The sequence below is a fragment of the Bombina bombina genome, chromosome 5 (genome assembly GCF_027579735.1).
Source record: "Bombina bombina isolate aBomBom1 chromosome 5, aBomBom1.pri, whole genome shotgun sequence".
Classification (NCBI taxonomy): Eukaryota; Metazoa; Chordata; class Amphibia; order Anura; family Bombinatoridae; genus Bombina; species Bombina bombina.
This window is the reverse complement of record NC_069503.1, coordinates 973,848,175-973,857,412: the sequence shown is the minus strand read 5'-3', so window position 1 is coordinate 973,857,412 and position 9,238 is coordinate 973,848,175.

Sequence of the window (9,238 nt, the reverse complement as noted above, 5' to 3'; positions counted from 1 at the left end):
CCGAGCGGACCTGAGCGCTACTATAATAAAGTTATTAACCCCTAATCCGCATCACTAACCCTATAATAAATAGTATTAACCCCTAATCTGCCCTCCCTAACATCGCCGACACCTAACTTCAATTATTAACCCCTAATCTGCCGACTGGAGCTCACCGCTACTCTAATAAATGTATTAACCCCTAAAGCTAAGTCTAACCCTAACACTAACACCCCCCTAAATTAAATATAATTTACATCTAACGAAATTAATTAACTCTTATTAAATAAATTATTCCTATTTAAAGATAAATACTTACCTGTAAAATAAATCCTAATATAGCTACAATATAAATTATAATTATATTATAGCTATTTTAGGATTAATATTTATTTTACAGGTAACTTTGTATTTATTTTAACCAGGTACAATAGCTATTAAATAGTTAAGAACTATTTAATAGCTAAAATAGTTAAAATAATTACAAAATTACCTGTAAAATAAATACTAACCTAAGTTACAATTAAACCTAACACTACACTATCAATAAATTAATTAAATAAACTACCTACAATTACCTACAATTAACCTAACACTACACTATCAATAAATTAATTAAATACAATTCCTACAAATAAATACAATTAAATAAACTAGCTAAAGTAAAAAAAATAAAAAAGAACTAAGTTACAAAAAATAAAAAAATATTTACAAACATAAGAAAAATATTACAACAATTTTAAACTAATTACACCTACTCTAAGCCCCCTAATAAAACAACAAAGCCCCCCAAAATAAAAAATGCCCTACCCTATTCTAAATTACTAAAGTTAAAAGCTCTTTTACCTTACCAGCCCTGAACAGGGCCCTTTGCGGGGCATGCCCCAAGAAGTTCAGCTCTTTTGCCTGTAAAAAAAAACATACAATACCCCCCCCCCCCAACATTACAACCCACCACCCACATACCCCTAATCTAACCCAAACCCCCCTTAAATAAACCTAACACTAAGCCCCTGAAGATCATCCTACCTTGTCTTCACCTCACCAGGTATCACCGATCCGTCCTGGCTCCAAAATCTTCATCCAACCCAAGCAGGGGTTGGTGATCCATCATCCGGTGGCTGAAGAGGTCCAGAAGAGGCTCCAAAGTCTTCATCCTATCCGGGAAGAAGAGGCGATCCGGACCGGCAACCATCTTGATCCAAGCAGCATCTTCTATCTCCATCCTGAAGACCTCCACCGCGGACCCATCTTCTTCCGGCGACGTCCAACTGAAGAATGACGGTTCCTTTAAGGGACATCATCCAAGATGGCGTCCCTCGAATTCCGATTGGCTGATAGGATTCTATCAGCCAATCGGAATTAAGGTAGGAATATTCTGATTGGCTGATGGAATCAGCCAATCAGAATCAAGTTCAATCCGATTGGCTGATCCAATCAGCCAATCAGATTGAGCTCGCATTCTATTGGCTGATCGGAACTATTTTAGCTATTAAATAGTTCTTAACTATTTAATAGCTATTGTACCTGGTTAAAATAAATACAAAGTTACCTGTAAAATAAATATTAATCCTAAAATAGCTATAATATAATTATAATTTATATTGTAGCTATATTAGGATTTATTTTACAGGTAAGTATTTATCTTTAAATAGGAATAATTTATTTAATAAGAGTTAATTAATTTCGTTAGATGTAAATTATATTTAACTTAGGGGGGTGTTAGTGTTAGGGTTAGACTTAGCTTTAGGGGTTAATACATTTATTAGAGTAGCGGTGAGCTCCAGTCGGCAGATTAGGGGTTAATAATTGAAGTTAATAATTGAATCCTATCAGCCAGAATATTCCTACCTTAATTCCGATTGGCTGATAGAATCCTATCAGCCAATCGGAATTCGAGGGACGCCATCTTGGATGATGTCCCTTAAAGGAACCGTCATTCTTCAGTTGGACGTCGCCGGAAGAAGATGGGTCCGCGGTGGAGGTCTTCAGGATGGAGATAGAAGATGCTGCTTGGATCAAGATGGTTGCCGGTCCGGATCGCCTCTTCTTCCCGGATAGGATGAAGACTTTGGAGCCTCTTCTGGACCTCTTCAGCCACCGGATGATGGATCACCAACCCCTGCTTGGGTTGGATGAAGATTTTGGAGCCAGGACGGATCGGTGATACCTGGTGAGGTGAAGACAAGGTAGGATGATCTTCAGGGGCTTAGTGTTAGGTTTATTTAAGGGGGGTTTGGGTTAGATTAGGGGTATGTGGGTGGTGGGTTGTAATGTTGGGGGGGGGGGGTATTGTATGTTTTTTTTTACAGGCAAAAGAGCTGAACTTCTTGGGGCATGCCCCGCAAAGGGCCCTGTTCAGGGCTGGTAAGGTAAAAGAGCTTTTAACTTTAGTAATTTAGAATAGGGTAGGGCATTTTTTATTTTGGGGGGCTTTGTTGTTTTATTAGGGGGCTTAGAGTAGGTTTAATTAGTTTAAAATTGTTGTAATATTTTTCTTATGTTTGTAAATATTTTTTTATTTTTTGTAACTTAGTTCTTTTTTATTTTTTTTACTTTAGCTAGTTTATTTAATTGTATTTATTTGTAGGAATTGTATTTAATTAATTTATTGATAGTGTAGTGTTAGGTTAATTGTAGGTAATTGTAGGTAGTTTATTTAATTAATTTATTGATAGTGTAGTGTTAGGTTTAATTGTAACTTAGGTTAGTATTTATTTTACAGGTAATTTTGTAATTATTTTAACTATTTTAGCTATTAAATAGTTCTTAACTATTTAATAGCTATTGTACCTGGTTAAAATAAATAGAAAGTTACCTGTAAAATAAATATTAATCCTAAAATAGCTATAATATAATTATAATTTATATTGTAGCTATATTAGGATTTATTTTACAGGTAAGTATTTATCTTTAAATAGGAATAATTTATTTAATAAGAGTTAATTAATTTCGTTAGATGTAAATTATATTTAATTTAGGGGGGTGTTAGTGTTAGGGTTAGACTTAGCTTTAGGGGTTAATACATTTATTAGAGTAGCGGTGAGCTCCAGTCGGCAGATTAGGGGTTAATAATTGAAGTTAGGTGTCGGCGATGTTAGGGAGGGCAGATTAGGGGTTAATACTATTTATTATAGGGTTAGTGATGCGGATTAGGGGTTAATAACTTTATTATAGTAGCGCTCAGGTCCGCTCGGCAGATTAGGGGTTAATAAGTGTAGGCAGGTGGAGGCGACGTTGAGGGGGGCAGATTAGGGGTTAATAAATATAATATAGGGGTCGGCGGTGTTAGGGGCAGCAGATTAGGGGTACATAGGGATAATGTAAGTAGCGGTGGTTTACGGAGCGGCAGATTAGGGGTTAAAAATAAAATGCAGGTGTCAGCGATAGCGGGGGTGGCAGATTAGGGGTTAATAAGTGTAAGGTTAGGGGTGTTTAGACTCGGGGTACATGTTAGAGTGTTAGGTGCAGACGTAGGAAGTGTTTCCCCATAGCAAACAATGGGGCTGCGTTAAGAGCTGAACGCGGCTTTTTTTCAGCTCAAACAGCCCCATTGTTTCCTATGGGGGAATCGTGCACGAGCACGTTTTTGAGGCTGGCCGCTTGCGTAAGCAACTCTGGTATTGAGAGTTGAACCTGCGTTAAAAATGCTCTACGCTCCTTTTTTGGAGCCTAACGCAGCCTTTATGTGGACTCTCAATATCAGAGTTATTTTTATGGTGCGGCCAGAAAAAAGCCAGCGTTAGTTTTTCGGGTCGTTACCGACAAAACTCCAAATCTAGCCGTCTGTATTTACATTAACCATAAGTATACAGTTATGTATTACAATAATTTGAAGATATTTACATAAATAATACGTTTACAGTTATGCAGTACAATAATCACTATAAGTTTACATAAACCATAAGTATACAGTTACGTAGTACAATAATCACTATACATTTACATTAAACACAAGTATACAGTTATGTAGTGCAATAATCAGAAGACAATTACATAACACATAAGTATACATTTATGTAATACAATAATCACTATACATATACATATAACATAAGTATACAGTTATGTAGTACAATAATCAGAAGACAATTACGTAAACAATAAGTATACAGTTGTGTAATATAATAATCACTATACATTTACATAAACCATGAGTATACAGTAATGTAGTACAATAATAGAAGACATTTACATATAACATAAGTATACAGTTATGTAGTACAATAATAACTATACATTTACATAAACCATAAGTATACAGTTATGGAGTACAAGAATAGAAGACATTTACATATAACATAAGTGTACAGTTATGTAGTACAATAATCACTATACATTTACATAAACCATAAGTATACAGTTATGTAGTACAATAATCAGAAGACAATTATGTAAACAATAAGTATACAGTTGTGTAGTACAATAATCACTATACATTTACATAACACACTAGTATACATTTATGTAGTACAATAATCACTATACATTTATATAAACCATAAGTATACAGTTATGTAATACAATAATCACTATACATGTATATAAACCATAAGTATACAGTTGTGTAGTACAATAATCACTATACATTTACATAACACACAAGTATACATTTATGTAGTACAATAATCACTATACATTTATATAAACCATAAGTATACAGTTATGCAATACAATAATCACTATACATTTATATAAACCATAAGTATACAGTTACGTAGTACAATAATCACTATACATTTACATTAAACACAAGTATACAGTTATGTAGTGCAATAATCAGAAGACAATTACATAACACATAAGTATACATTTATGTAATACAATAATCACTATACATATAACATAAGTATACAGTTATGTAGTACAATAATCAGAAGACAATTACGTAAACAATAAGTATACAGTTGTGTAGTACAATAATCACTATACATTTACATAACACACAAGTATACATTTATGTAGTACAATAATCACTATACATTTATATAAACCATAAGTATACAGTTATGTAATACAATAATCACTATACATTTATATAAACCATAAGTATACAGTTATGTAGTACAATAATCAGAAGACAATTACGTAAACAATAAGTATACAGTTGTGTAGTACAATAATCACTATACATTTACATAACACACAAGTATACATTTATGTAGTACAATAATCACTATACATTTATATAAACCATAAGTATACAGTTATGTAATATAATAATCACTATACATTTACATAAACCATGAGTATACAGTAATGTAGTACAATCATAGAAGACATTTACATATAACATAAGTATACAGTTATGTAGTACAATAATAACTATACATTTACATAAACCATAAGTATACAGTTATGGAGTACAAGAATAGAAGACATTTACATATAACATAAGTGTACAGTTATGTAGTACAATAATCACTATACATTTACATAAACCATAAGTATACAGTTATGTAGTACAATAATCAGAAGACAATTATGTAAACAATAAGTATACAGTTGTGTAGTACAATAATCACTATACATTTACATAACACACAAGTATACATTTATGTAGTACAATAATCACTATACATTTATATAAACCATAAGTATACAGTTATGTAATACAATAATCACTATACATTTATATAAACCATAAGTATACAGTTATGTAGCACAATAATCAGAAGACAATTACGTAAACAATAAGTATACAGTTGTGTAATACAATAATACCTATAGATTTGCATAAACCACAAGTATACAGTTATGTAGTACAATAATAGAAGATATTTACATATAACATAAGTATACAGTTATGTAGTACAATAATCACTATACATTTACATAAACCATAAGTATACAGTTATGGAGTACAATAATCACTATACATTTACATAAACCACAAGTATACAGTTATGTAGTACAATAATAGAAGACATTTACAGATAACATAAGTATACAGTTATGTAGTACAATAATCACTATACATTTACATAAAACATAAGTATACATTTATGGAGTACAATAATAAAACACATTTACATATAATATAAGTAAACAGTTATGTAGTACAATAATCAGAAGACAATTACATAAACAATATGTTCACAGTTGTGTAATACAATAATCACTATACATTTACATAAACCACAAGTATACAGTTATGTAGTACAATAATCACTATACATTTACATAACAGACAAGTATACAGTTATGCAGTACAATAATCACTATATATTTGTATAAACCATAATTATTCAGTTATGTTACAATGAAAAGTTAGAATTTGCTTCCTTCCTTAAATAAAATAAAATAAATCCTCATTTAATAATTGTTTACTGTATATATTTTAGCCCCCTTTTTCTTGAAGTCTCAGTGATACGTAATTTTAGTGTATAGAAATCATCATTCTTAGATTAAATTAATATGTTCCTGTTTATTGTTCATATTTAGATGCATACTAAATACCAGAATAATGAATACATACATTTACATGTCTCTTGAAGCTAATGTATATGCGATTTAAAATGCATAATTGTGCCTTTGACTGGTTTTGTATATATGTTTATTTTGATTTTGACTGTACCCTGTTTAGGTGGTTTCCAAACAAACAAATGCTGGATCACAACGAAAAGGCTATATGCACATTGCATAAGTGTTCACTTTAGCGTGACTTTGTTATGGCTTTTAAACCAGAAAACCTATTGTGATTGATGTGTGGGTAACATGTAATTACCGCAGACAAATAAAAGTCAACCACTACAGGGATTACGTCACAACCCAGAAGAAGCTCCAGGCGACGACGATAGAGGAGCGAAAAGTGCACAGGGACACGTTGGTTTGTTGCTACCTTCTCTTGTTTGGGGATCCCCTCCAACGTCACCTACCCTCTGTGGCTCCTTTCACAATATCCGGAAGAGGATTACTGCATAGGAAAACTTCAGGCTTTCTGGTGACCTGTGGCGCCGGGAATTCTCTGACTGCGGTCCGCCTCTCAATCTGGAAGTGCAGTTTCCTGTGGATACGTGAGTGTGTTTCGTCATCAACTGCCTTTGGTGAGGGTATTATATGCTGGCTTTTTAAGGACATATCTGGATGTTTGTGGATTTGATTAACACTGTCTTTCCATCTAGCTTGTTACATGCTTTTGCACCTATGCTAACCTGCATTGCCTTATGCCATCCTGCTTCTTAGGAGATTTGCTTACAGCATTTGACTGCTAACTTTACTCTTTGTGGTGCACCACAGTGACTTTCTACTAACTGGTTATAACCTTGAGTCTTTCTCTCCTGTTGGGGACCCCATCCTGTGTTATTTCCCCCCCCCCCCAAGAGCTTTATTGAAACATTTAGTGAACAGTTAGCTGGTCAATATACAATTTGCATATACAGGTATGGACGCCTGAGGTTTAACAAAGATAAAAAATTTATATCACATTGGCAACTGGTGAAGTGTTGCAGAGAGTCAATATGCCTTGTACAAGTGGGACAGAGTCCCACTCAATACAGAGTGTAGCAAAATGTCCATGTATTTCTGGCAGCTCTCTTAGAGTTAGATCAACAGTAACTGGTTTACAATCAATCATAAACAGAAAAACAAGTGAATTTTGATATAACTACATATACATGTATCAATTATAGGTTTGCTTCAATTAAGTACAGTTGATTTTTTTTATGCACATGTGTACCAGGACATATGCAGGGGGGAGTAGGAGGTATATACTGATGCATACTGATGCAGGGCAATCTATTCCGTGGGGGGTTTCAACAAGGAAAAATCATGATGTAGCAAAATGGGTGCTCTAAGTTACTAAAATAAAGGTCTAGTTAGTGCGTAATCAACCTTGTAGGTACTCTTCCCATATGAAACATATTGATTAATAGTCCTCTGTGCGTTTCGAGTGTAGTGGTATTTTTCTAAATGGATTGTATGAGAGACCAGGTTACTCCAAACGGAGATAGTTGGGAGTTCTGTTTTCTTCCAATTTAAAGGAATTAGTCTCTTGGCAGTGTTGATCATAATTGTTAGTAGCGTGGATCTTAGTTTGCACCTAATTTTTGGGAGGGAGTTAAAACGTAAGGTCCATATTGTGAAAGGAAGAGGAACATCTAAAACACATGTGATTTCTATAGTGATCAGTTTCCAGAAATTTTCATGAGTGGGGATGCCTAAATCTGAACAGCCTCTCCAGTACTCGGCAGGTGTGCCAGGGAATAACTGGTGTAGGTGGTGTGGTGTATAGTACCATCTGCTTAGAAGCTTCAAGTTAATTTCTAGCGTTGATATAGAAAAAGAGGACTTGCTCATGCTGGTAAAGATATGCAACCATTCTTTGTTGGTGTGGGAGTCACCTATTTCAATTTCCCACTTTTTAGCATAAGACGGTAAAGTAGAGGCATAGGATGAGAGGATCTGTTTATGTATAAGCGATAGTATACCTTTATTGGGGAAAGTGTGTATACACATGTTTTCAAAGGCTGTCAAAGGGCGGTTTAGGGATTTCTTGTGGGGGGGTGTCTGCAGGTAATGCGTTAATTGCAAGTACCTAAACCAACTATTGAATTGGGGTCCAAGTAGGGTAACAGTTTCATTGTGTGGTTTCAGTTTACCATTGTGATATAGTGTGTGCATCGGGACCATTTCTATCATGGTGGGATTGTCTGTTGTATGTAAAAGGGAGTGGAGTGGGAACAGGGGATATCCTACTAGTGGAGTCAACGGACCATATATGCTAGAGAAGTGGGGGGATCTTTTGATGTGTTTATCCCACTGTCTGAATGTTTCCCTCATGGTTATGGGAGCATTGAGGGGTAAATGTCTGATATCGGCGGGAAGCCAACAGTGGCCTCCCAGATGGGAGTCGTTAGAAAGGATGCGTTCGAACATTACCCACTCTTTCGTGCTGCTATGTTTGCACCAATCAACTATTCTAGCCAGAAAAGCGGCCAATCTATAGTGCTGAAAAATAGGTGCTCCTATGCCTCCTAGCTCTTTAGGACAGTATAAGGTGTTTGTAGCTATACGGTGTCTTTTATAGGACCATATAAAGTAGTTTAGCAATTCTTGAAGTTGGAAGATTAGTGCATCTGGAATAGGAATAGGCGACGTTTGAAAGAGATATACAATCTTGGGGAGTATTATCATTTTGATTGCATTTATTCTTCTATACCAAGAGAGGGACTTGGTTGCCCAGGATTGTAACATTGAGCTGATATCATTTATCAAGGTTTTAAAGTTTAGGGAGATTATGTCTTCAGTTTTTGGTGAA